The sequence below is a fragment of the Elephantulus edwardii genome, unplaced genomic scaffold, assembly GCF_000299155.1.
Source record: "Elephantulus edwardii isolate Elephantulus edwardi_28Jun2011 unplaced genomic scaffold, EleEdw1.0 scaffold00504, whole genome shotgun sequence".
In the NCBI taxonomy this organism is placed as follows: domain Eukaryota; kingdom Metazoa; phylum Chordata; class Mammalia; order Macroscelidea; family Macroscelididae; genus Elephantulus; species Elephantulus edwardii.
The window spans coordinates 530,370-541,469 of record NW_006400254.1 but is presented as its reverse complement, the minus strand read 5'-3'; positions in this window follow the sequence as shown (position 1 = coordinate 541,469).

The following is an 11,100-nucleotide window of genomic DNA, read 5'->3' as shown; positions in this document are numbered from 1 at the left end:
CCTTCTTCTCCAGAGTGACACCGTTGCTCTTCTGTACTTTGGAGAACTCCTTAACAGCAGACATTCCCGTCTCAATATGTCTTTTAATTTCCTGGCTGCTGGTGCCAAGATTGTTGACTGTGGAGCCGAGCCTACTAAAGGTTTTAACAATCTCAGTCTCTTCAAATGTTCCACTACTAATAAAACTGAACTTGTGTGGTCCCGTGAGTAAAGAGTTGCATTGTACTCTTTGGCACTTCTTTGATCTTTTAAATATATCAACAAATCTAAGGGACAAAGATAATCCATCATGGTTTTCTTGTTAAGACATTTTCAAGTACAACCCGTGGCTACCGTATCAACAACAAACCTGGACCCTGTCCTATTCTGCAATATCCTTATCATCTCTTACCCACTTCAGCTTATTGTTTCAATCACTATGTCTACCCATATCATTGAGATTTTTCCTCTCGCATTGACCTTCTGCCTTTCCAAGCATTATATCCATTTTGAAGGAATTTCTTTCCTTACTAACATGCCCAAGGTAGGAGAAATAAAGTTTTATCATCTTTACTTCCATGGAGCACATTAACTATTCTTTACTTCTTTGTTCTTATGGACTTTATCGCTTTGTTCTTGTGGCAGTCTATGGGATATTAAGCACTTTTTCCCCCACCACAATTCTATGGCATCAATTCTTCTCATATTATCTGTATTCATCATCCATCTCTTATATTCATAGCAAGCGATTGAAAAGATCACGACCTGAATCAGGCTTACCTCAGTCTTCACACTGACATGGTTCTTCTTCCGTATTTTTAAGAGATTCCTAACAGCCAAATTGTTCAATGGAATACATCTCCTGACCCCTGACTGCTAGTGCAAAGTTGCCTGTTAATGCCAACAAAATGAAATCATTTATAACTTCAATCCTTTCTTCATCTTTCATTATGATGTCTAATGGCCCAGTGATGAGGAATTTTTTTTTCTTCTTAGTGTTAAGATCTAATGTATTCTGAAGTGCTAGACTTAAAAGGACAATTAAAGGAATGGGCGGGGGGGACACCACTGGGAATTTGGAGGTGAACTCAATTTTTTTTAATTTTACTTTATTTCTTGATCTTAATGAAAGTTTACAGAGACTGCATGTCCATTCATTCACTGCTGCACTTTTCACCCTGCCCAACTTTCCCCGACCCCGTTTGCTCCTCTCTTGTAAAAGCAAAAGGAAACTTCTTTCAATGTTATGCAATCCCTCCCCCCAAGTCCGCTCTTATATGCAGCCTTTGTTCTGAACTTCTGTCATGACAATAATACCTAATCATATATATCCCTTTTAAACAGTTGTCTCCCTCACCTGTTTCAATACAGTATGCATTATTTCCCCCATCTTTCTCAGTCTCTCCCCAACCCATTTTACAACAGTGTCATTTTGTGACTGAGATATTTCACTTAGCATAATGTCCTCCACGGTCACCCATTTTGAATAATATAGACCCCAAATTTATGGCATGCTTCCAGGAAAAGAGAAAGACTGTGCCTGTGGTGGGTTCTGCTATTTATTGGCTACCAGTCTCATGAGACTAATCATAGCCTACCCACACCTAGGAACTTGTAGGATTGGTTGGGGTTTGGATGAATGGGATCCTCGGCATTCCTTCAGAAGGGTGTCTTTATTTTGATGTTTCTGTCCTTGATTTTCCTTCCTCTTTCTTCTGAAAAACATTTTTTTGAGTACTCATATGTGAAAGAGAATGAGATAGATACAGACAAGGTATAATTTTGATCCCTTAACATTCTCCCACACCATAATTCAAATGTGTCAGTTCTTATTTGATTTCTATTCATGGTAAGAGAAACAACAATGTCTTGGAGATGGTATAGCTGGAGTACCCTTGGGAATCAAGAATGAAGAGTCTTCATCTCACATACTTTGGGCACGTTGCTAGGAGAGACCATTCCTTGGAGTAGGACAAGATGTTGGGAAGGGGGAAGGGTCAGTAAAGGAGGGGAAGATCCTCAAGGAGGTGGATTGACACAGTGACTTCTGCAAAGGGCTTTTGTATGTCAGGAAGTGTGACAATAGCTTAGGATAGAACAGGATTTAGATCCTCTGTTCATAGGGTCTTTATGAGTTGTACTCAACTTGACAGCACCTAACAACAAAACCACAATAATATTTGTAGTGAGGAGTTGCACTGGCAACCAAAAGATGAGAAGCTCAAATCCACCATCTGCTCAATGAGAGAAAAAAGAGTAATCTTCGCCTGTGCAATTTACCACCTCTGAAAATTCACTGGAGGATCAGATATGAGTCAATTTCAACATCAAGGTTAATAGCAAGATTCTTTGTTCATTTTTCACATGCATATGAAGTAGTTGAAAAATGTCATGGCTTGGACAAAGTACGAGTTAAACTTTAAACCTCTGTCTTTACATGGAAAGACATCACAGAGGAAGAAATTTGGATAGCAAATAGACACATGAAGAAATGCTCAAAATCACTGGCCACATTTAACCAGACAGCATGTAATAAATGTTAAAGATGATGTGGTAAGTTAGGAACACTTATAAATTGTTGGTGTAATTGTAAAATGGCAAAACCCCTCTGGAAAGCAAATTGGTGTTTCCTCATAAAGCTGTACATAGAAATCCCATATGATTCAGCTATTTCACTGCTTGGAATATACCCTGAGAAGATGAAAACTGAGACACAAATAAAGACTTGTACACCAGTGTTCATAACAGTGTTATCCAACATCACAAAAACATGGAAACAGCCAAATGTCCAATCACAACTGAATAGATTTGGCAATTATGGTACATTCACACAACAGAATACTATATAGGATGTAAGAGAAAAATTTTGCAAATTGCTATCTAACTTGGATCATAATGCTAAGTGAACTAATTCAGTACTGTAAGGACAAATTCTGCATAAGACCATTATTGTAGAATGGTGGTGGGAAGCAGAGAAGTGAGGATAGGGGTGGGGTGGGTGATGGTTAATCATAGGATCACACAATTTGATGGGTGGAGGGAAAGGTGGGTAAAGCAAATGGGAAAGATCCAGTGTGGAAAACAATACGCATAAACTTTGCAAGTAAAGCAGTATATGAGAAAAAAAAAAGCTTCATTTAAATAAAAAACAAAACAAAAAAGAAACCCTACGTTTTTAGTATGCCCATTTTCACCACTTCTCTTTAATATTGTATTGAAAATATTTTCTAGAAGAATACCATAAGAAAAGGAAATAAAAGACATCTGGAATGGAAAAGATGTAGTTAAAATATTGCTATGTGCAGATGATATGATAGTGAACACAAAAAAACCCAAAACCCAAATTGATTTGTTAGAGTTAGTGAGCCAATTTAATAGGGTGGCAGGATTTAAGCTCAATATACAAAAGTCAGTGGGGTTCCTCTTTTGCAACAAAGAAAATATAGAGAAGGAAAGCAAGAGGGTAACACAATTTACAACAGCCAAACCCAAACTGATATATTTAGGAATGTACTTAACTAAAGACATATAAGACATTTACAAAGAACACTATGAAACGAGTCTGTAAGAAACAACAAAAATCCCCCAAAATGGGTAAATATCCTCTGCTTCTGGATTTTGTTGTTATGTGTCATCGAGTTAACTCCAACTCACAATGACCTATCCTGTGACTCTATACTGAGCCAATACTCCTGTTACCCCATTACTGAGTCAATCCATCTCATCCAGAGTCTTACTTCCTTGTGTTTTCCCTCCACCCTTCCAAGAATGATGTTCTTCTCCATGGACTGGTCCCTCCCTGCAACATGTCCAAAGTATGTCAGAAGGAGCTTCAAGATCCTTGCCTCCAAGCCCCAGACTGGTTCACCTTCTCCAGAATGGACCTGCTTATTCTCTTAGTAGTCCATGATATATTTAATATTCTTCTCCAGCACCACAGCTCAAAGTCAACAATTCTCTTACTATCATCACTAGTTATTGTACAGCTTTCTGATTCATAGCAAATAACTGCAAAGACCATGACCTGAACCAGGCATACCTTAGTCTGTAGAGTGACACCACTGCACTTCTGTATTCTGGAGAGGTCCCTAAGAGCAGATTTTCCCAATGAAATTAGTTTGTGTTTGTTGTTTTTTTGTTTGTTTGTTTTGGGCTTGTTTGTTTGCTTGTTTGTTTTATTTCCTGGCTGCTGGTATCAAGTGTGTTGATAATGGAGCCAAGCAAGTTGAGGTCTCTTCACCATCTATCATGACGCTTCCAGTTGATTCAGTGGTGAGAATCTTTATCTTCTTGATGTTTAGCTTCATATTGAAGGCTGCAGTCCTTGACATTCTGTAGCAAATGCCGAAAGCCCTCCTCAGTTTCAGCTGGCAAGATTGTGTCATCTGCATAGTACAGGTTATTTATGACTCCATGGATAGAAAGACTCAATATAGTTAAAATAACAGTCCTACCAAAAGCAATTCATGTGTTTAACACAATCCCAGTACAGATACCAAATTTACTTTTCAAGGAGATTGAAAAGGCAATTGTAATTTTTTTGTTTTTAGAGAAGAAAGACATTTCTAATAAACAAAACACTTTGGGAAAATAAAAACTAAGTAGAAGGCATAATATTCCCTGATCTCAAAACGTACTACTCAGCTATAATAACAAAAACAGCATGGTATTGTTACAAGGATGGAAACATAGACTAATGGAGCAGAATTGAGAACCTGGAAATGAACTCATCTATCTGTGGTCAACTGATATTAGACAAGAAAACAAACTTGTCAAATAGGAATATGACAACTTCTTCAGTAAATGGTGCTGGCAAAACTGGACTGTTACCTGCAGAAAACTGAAACAGGATCCATATCTCACAGTATACACAAAAATAAACTCAAGGTGGATCAGAGACTTAGGGATAAAACTCAAAACCATAAAGATCATATAAGAAGGCCTAACCTATATCATAAAGAAACTGTCAAATACAGCCAAAAATGCATAAACAGGAAAGGAATTAAATAGATGAATGGGACCTTCTAAAGATTAAATCCTTTTGCATATCAAAAATTTTTCCAATAGAGTGGGGGAAAAAATTGAAAGCCTAGTAAAAATATTTGACAATTCCATCTCAGACAGGAATCTCACAGCAAAAGTCAGCAGAATAGTATAGGGCCTCCACAAGAAAAAGTCTGATAACCCAGATACAAAATGGGGTGGTGGTGGAAATATTTTTCACAGAGGAAGGCATATTAAGATGTTCAACAGACACACAGATCAATGCTCCAAACTCACTGACAATAAACGTGATACAAATCAAAACTAGGACAGCAAGTAATACATGTTAGAGAGAATGTGAAGAGATTGAAACTTTCATACATTCTTGGTGGGATTGTCAAATGATTCAACCTTTCAGGAAAGCAGTTTGACATTCCCTCAAAAAAACTGAACAAAGACTCTTCATAAGACTCAGCTATTGCACTACTAGGAATAAATCCCAAGTAAATGAGAATGTGGCAACAGTGCTAATGTCAAACTACAACTACATGAATTGATAATTGTGGTACATTTACATGATGAAATACTATAATCAGGAGCAACAATTTTGAAAAATACATAACTTGAAAGGGCTAACTCAGTCTCATAAGGGTAAATATTGCCTAAGACTATTATTGTAAAAAATAGAAGGATAACAACTAAAATGTATATGGGAGTCCAAAGGGGGAAAGAATGGGAGCAGAGAGCTGAGGATGGAAAAAGGGGAAACCACATGGTCACACCATTTTGTGGGCAGAGAGAGGGGATAAAGGACATGAGAAAGATCCGACGGGAATCTGAAAAGGTAGAGTAATGGTGAATCAAGTCCAATGGTGACTAATTTTATAAAACACAATGTGTAGAAATGATTGTATGAAACATAATATCTATAAAGGGAAGTGTGAAACACACACACACACAACTCAATATGTATATAAGCTAAATACAATTAATATTAATAATTATATGCATACTAATAAAAATAATAGTAAAAACAAACCCGCCTTTACTCTTAAATACTAACATATCTTTTGCGGCAGATTTACTTAATGCAATAAAGATTTCATGAATTGCCAAAACAACGAACAAGTTTTTCTTAAAGGAAGTGTAACCAGTGTACTCCTTGGAAGCGAAGAAACTTGGACTCATTATTTGGGGCATAGTGTCTTGGAACATTTATTATACAAGGACACATAGAAGTTCAGATAGAGAAAGAAAGACCACCATAATGGAGGATCGACACAAGAGATTGTAACAATGGATTCAAGCATGCCAGAGATAATAAAGATTGTGCAAGACAGGACAAGGTTCAGATATGTTGTTTATGGAGTACTAGGAATCGTAATAACCTAACAAAGTGAACATTTATGGCAGATGAGAAGAGAAAGGCATATATTTTATATTAATAAGGGAAGTTTTATTCAAGCGATATGTGGCAAATCAATATTAGGATAGAATAATGCTTGGAAATTAGAAGATAAAATAGAGGTACCACTCTCGAGAACTTGGTATTTTGGGGACGTTATTGACAAGAGCAGCACTGTGGATATCATTCCTAATGTTATAAGGATCTTAACTAAAAGAAAAAAAAATTAGAAGAATGTCTGTGCTATATTGACTATGGAAAGACATTTGACTGTGTGTCTCATAACACGTTGTGGCTAACATTGAGAAGAATGGGAATCTCAGAACGCTTAATTGTGCTCATGTGAAACCTGTTATCTAGATGAAGAGACTATTGTTCAAACAGAGCAAGGAAAATATATGGTTTAGAAAGATGTATGTCAGAATTGTATCCTTTCTCCACACTATATAATCTATATGCTAAGCAAATTATTCAAGAAGGTAGACTCTATAGAGAAGAATGTGCCTTCAGGATTTGTAGAAGATTCACAAATAACCTGAATTAAGTAGATGACACAACCTTTATTGCTGAAAGTGAGGGAGGCTTGAAGCACTTGCTGCAGAAAGTTAAATACCCCAGACTTCAATATGGATTGTATTTCAATGTCAAGAACACGAAATATCCATCCTCACTATTCAACTAACAGACAATATCACAACATATGGAAAAAAGTCTGAAATGCTCAACAACTATATCTTATATCCATAATCAATACACTTGATACCAGAAGTCTGGAGATCAAGAGATATATTTCTCTGAGAAAGTCTATTGTCAAGGACCTCTCCCAACTATTGAGGAGCAATTATTTCACTTTGAGGACTAAGGTGTGCTGATTCAATTCATGGTCTTTTCAATCCCTTTTGATTCATATAAAACCTGAACAATAAATAAAGATGACAGAAGAATTTTGCCTATGAATTGTGATGTTAGAGAAGAGTGTTGTATATTCCGTGGACTGCCAAAAGAACAAACAGGTATATCTTGGAGAGGGTGCAGCCAGAGTGCTACTTGGACACAAAATTGTTGAAGCTTTGTCTCACACACTCTGGGCATGTTTCAAGGAATGGATATTCCTTGGAGAGTGAGATCGTGCTTGCAAATACGGAATAAGGGTGAAAGAGAAGAAGACCTTCAACCAAATGAATTGACACAGACTACAGCAATAGACTTGAGTGTATCAGAAAATTTGAGGATGACCTAGGGTCAGAAATGGTTCAGTTCTCATTTATAGGATTGCTAAGAATTGTACTCGACTTGCAATGGCACATAACAACATTGACAGGAGCTCGGTTTGGCAGTGTTGCTTTTGTTTATGTTATGAATGGAGAAATATCATGTCTGTACATTGTTTAGCTAATCACATTTTTAAAAAACTGAAAACACAAGGATAGTAGGAGATAATAAATGAAAAATAGTTACTGAGTAAGTGAAAAGAACACATGTGGGAGAATTTTACCTTTTTAAATGTGAAAGGTGAATTTCTCTATTATTCAGAAAAAGGAAAGCATTGGAGGATCAAGGAAGATAACTAGGTTTTGTGGTAAGATGACCAGTGATTATTTTCATTCAGAAATATTTACTCTATTAGATATGAAATATAGTCATTAGCTGAAGATAAGGATAATTTTGACAAATTTTATAGAAAAAGTATGAAATAGTGATCTTTTAAAATCTTTCACTTTTACTAAACATGGAAATTTTATATTTCAAATGCAAATATTACATTTAATATTTTGATATTCAAAGTTGTGTATAAAGAGAGGAGATGTAAAGAAAATGTTAGAGAGAGTGTTATATATGAAACTTCTCAAAATGGTCTAATGTTAGATTTATTGAATTATGATCTCATGCTTTCTCACTGATTCTACATCTCTATTCTTCAACTTCCTTTGAGATTCTGTGGTATATGCTTCAGAGCCAATCATTAGATATTAGTGATGGAATTATCATAAAGCTGTTGATTTCATACAAGTTGAATGACCTAGAATTCTCTACCACAGTAACAATGAAATAAGTATTATAATGTTGAAAATTTTATCTTTTGGTATTATTTTCTTTATAAACATCTTTGAATAATAATCACTCATTTTTTGGTGATATTTTAACACACATATCACTTTCTTTAAAAACAAAACATCCTGTGTATTTTTAAATACCCCATTGTTTGGTGATATTTTAATACATATCACTTTAAAAACAAGACATCATGTGTATTTTTAAATACTCCATTGACACAGGAGAGTATGTGTAGTTTAAACACCCCATTGAAACTCAGTGCTTTTTCACGAAATGTACACTGTTGGCCTCTTTTATAAATATTTTTGGCTTGAAAATAATGAACAGGTGTTGTGGTGGTAAGAAGCCATGTGAATGTTAATGTGGTATAGCATTATGTAGAACAAGGGAAAGAATTTCAGGCTGCCAATCTACTTAGTTGGCACCTGCAGTTTAAACTGGCACACCATTTTGATAGCAGGCTTGTTGCCATCATAACAGATGGTAACGAGTATTGACAGCCAAGTGATCATGTATGTACATCAGTTGTGGGTGTTGAAAGCAAGCTGTTCATTTACGAAGGTCAAACTACAGTGTATCTAGAGATTCCAGAAATAATATTAAGAGGAATAGTTGTCTATTGCTCATACATCGTAACTACCTCTTCACTTATGGTCTCATACAATTACATAGATAGCTGGATTGGCAATTTTACACTGTAATCAAAAGAAGTCTGTGGCAGAACAGATGTCCTGAATTTGGAATAAGTAAATTAATTAACTTTGAAAGCCAAAATCTAAAATTAGGCATCTAATGTCATTTAAACTGAGTGGGTGTTGTGGACAATTACTTACAATATATACAATATATATAACATATATAAAGGATGTTTAATATGGTGAATTTGTCCTCAACAGCCTTCACCGTTACATTAACCTGGATTATTATTTATCAATTTAGAAAAAAAAAACGAGTGGATAACTGAAACTCTATAGAAGTTCTGTATTGTAAAATTATGAAATAGTTATTATTTTAAAATTCATTAAATAGGATAAATTTAAATGTTAACAATCTGCATTAGAATTTGTTTGATTTCCAATTTCAAGTATATCAAAACTATGTTAAGATAAAATAAAATCTTTTTACCTAATAATTCAAATACAAATTTGTTCAACTGTGATAATTTAGGTTGCTTATTTTCTCGACTTGCTGCCAAAACTGAGAAGGACTGAAGAATTTTCTGCAGAAAGTCAAGGAATACAGGCTTCAATATGGATTGGAGCTCAACATCAAGAAAACAAAGATTCTTACCACTGGACCAATTGGATTCATCATGATAGATAGAGAAGAGATTAAGACTAACAGCTTCAACTTGCTTGGCTCTACAATCAACATTTTTCGTACTAGAAGCTAGAAATCAAAAGAAAAATTGCACTGGGAAAATATGCTCTTAGGGACCTCTTCACAGTACTGAAAAACTATGATGTCATTCTATATACTGAGGTGCACTTGTTCTAGGCCATGGTCTTTGCAATTACTTGTTATACATCAGAGTACTGAACAATGACTAAGGCAGGCAATAGAAGAATCAATGCCTCTAAGTTGTGGTGCTGGCAGACAGTACTGAATATACCATGGACTTCTAAGAGAACAAACAGGCCCATCCTGGAGAGGGTGAAACTAGGCTGCTCCTTGGATGCAAGGATTTTGGGCATGTTGTCAGGAGAGACCAGTCCTTGGAGAGGAATATCATGTTTAGAAGGGCGGAGGGACAATGCAAGAAAGAAGACCGTGGATGAGATGTATTGACTTAGTGACAGGAGTAATGAGGGTAGGTATGCCAGAAACAATTAAATTGGCTCGATAGAGCAGGGTTCAGAGCTATTGCACTTAGGGTTGCTATGAGTTGTAGGCAACTAGATGACATGTAACAACAACACAACATCGTCTTGACTATCTTGTGATGCTCTGGTTTGGCAAATACGACATTTTCATTTTCTTAATTATAGCTGATGTAATCTAACCATCTCTAGGATGAAATATGTTATGAGAAGCCTGTTAATTGAAACGTATTTTCCTCGAAGGTGAGGCCTGTATTAATGACATATTGTTGCTGTTGTATGTAATCAAGTTAACCAGAAAACATAGAGACCCTATGAAAAACATATTTAAATCTTTATCTATCCTGTGTCACTCTCAAAAATCCCAGTCATACTCAAGTCAATTGTTATATGCAATGTGTCAGTCCATCTTGATAAAGATCTTTCTCTCTTTCTCTGATACATCACCTGTTCCACATCAGTGTCAGAGTATTCAGCATCACAGCAACCATGAGTTACCTCTGTCCAGCAAAGTGGAAAGACAAGGTCTAAATGTCCTAGAAGAGTGTTTGACCAAAATCAATTAAAAACAGGCCTGAGGGCCGTGGATTAAAGTCACCCACCTTTAGCTTGGTAGCATGACTTTCTGACCACTAGGCCAACTGAGCTCTCTCTATAAACTTATTATAGAATATAAAAATTCAATTTCCTATATTTCAGATAACTTGATGAATAAGCAAATTGGTTAAATAAAAATTATTATTATATGGCAGTGGATTTCACAACCTTTTCTGTAATTTCACATTACTTATGTCTATGCAATACTCATGTGTTTTATATTATATGTAAATGGATTGATAGGGAACTTCCATAAAGTCA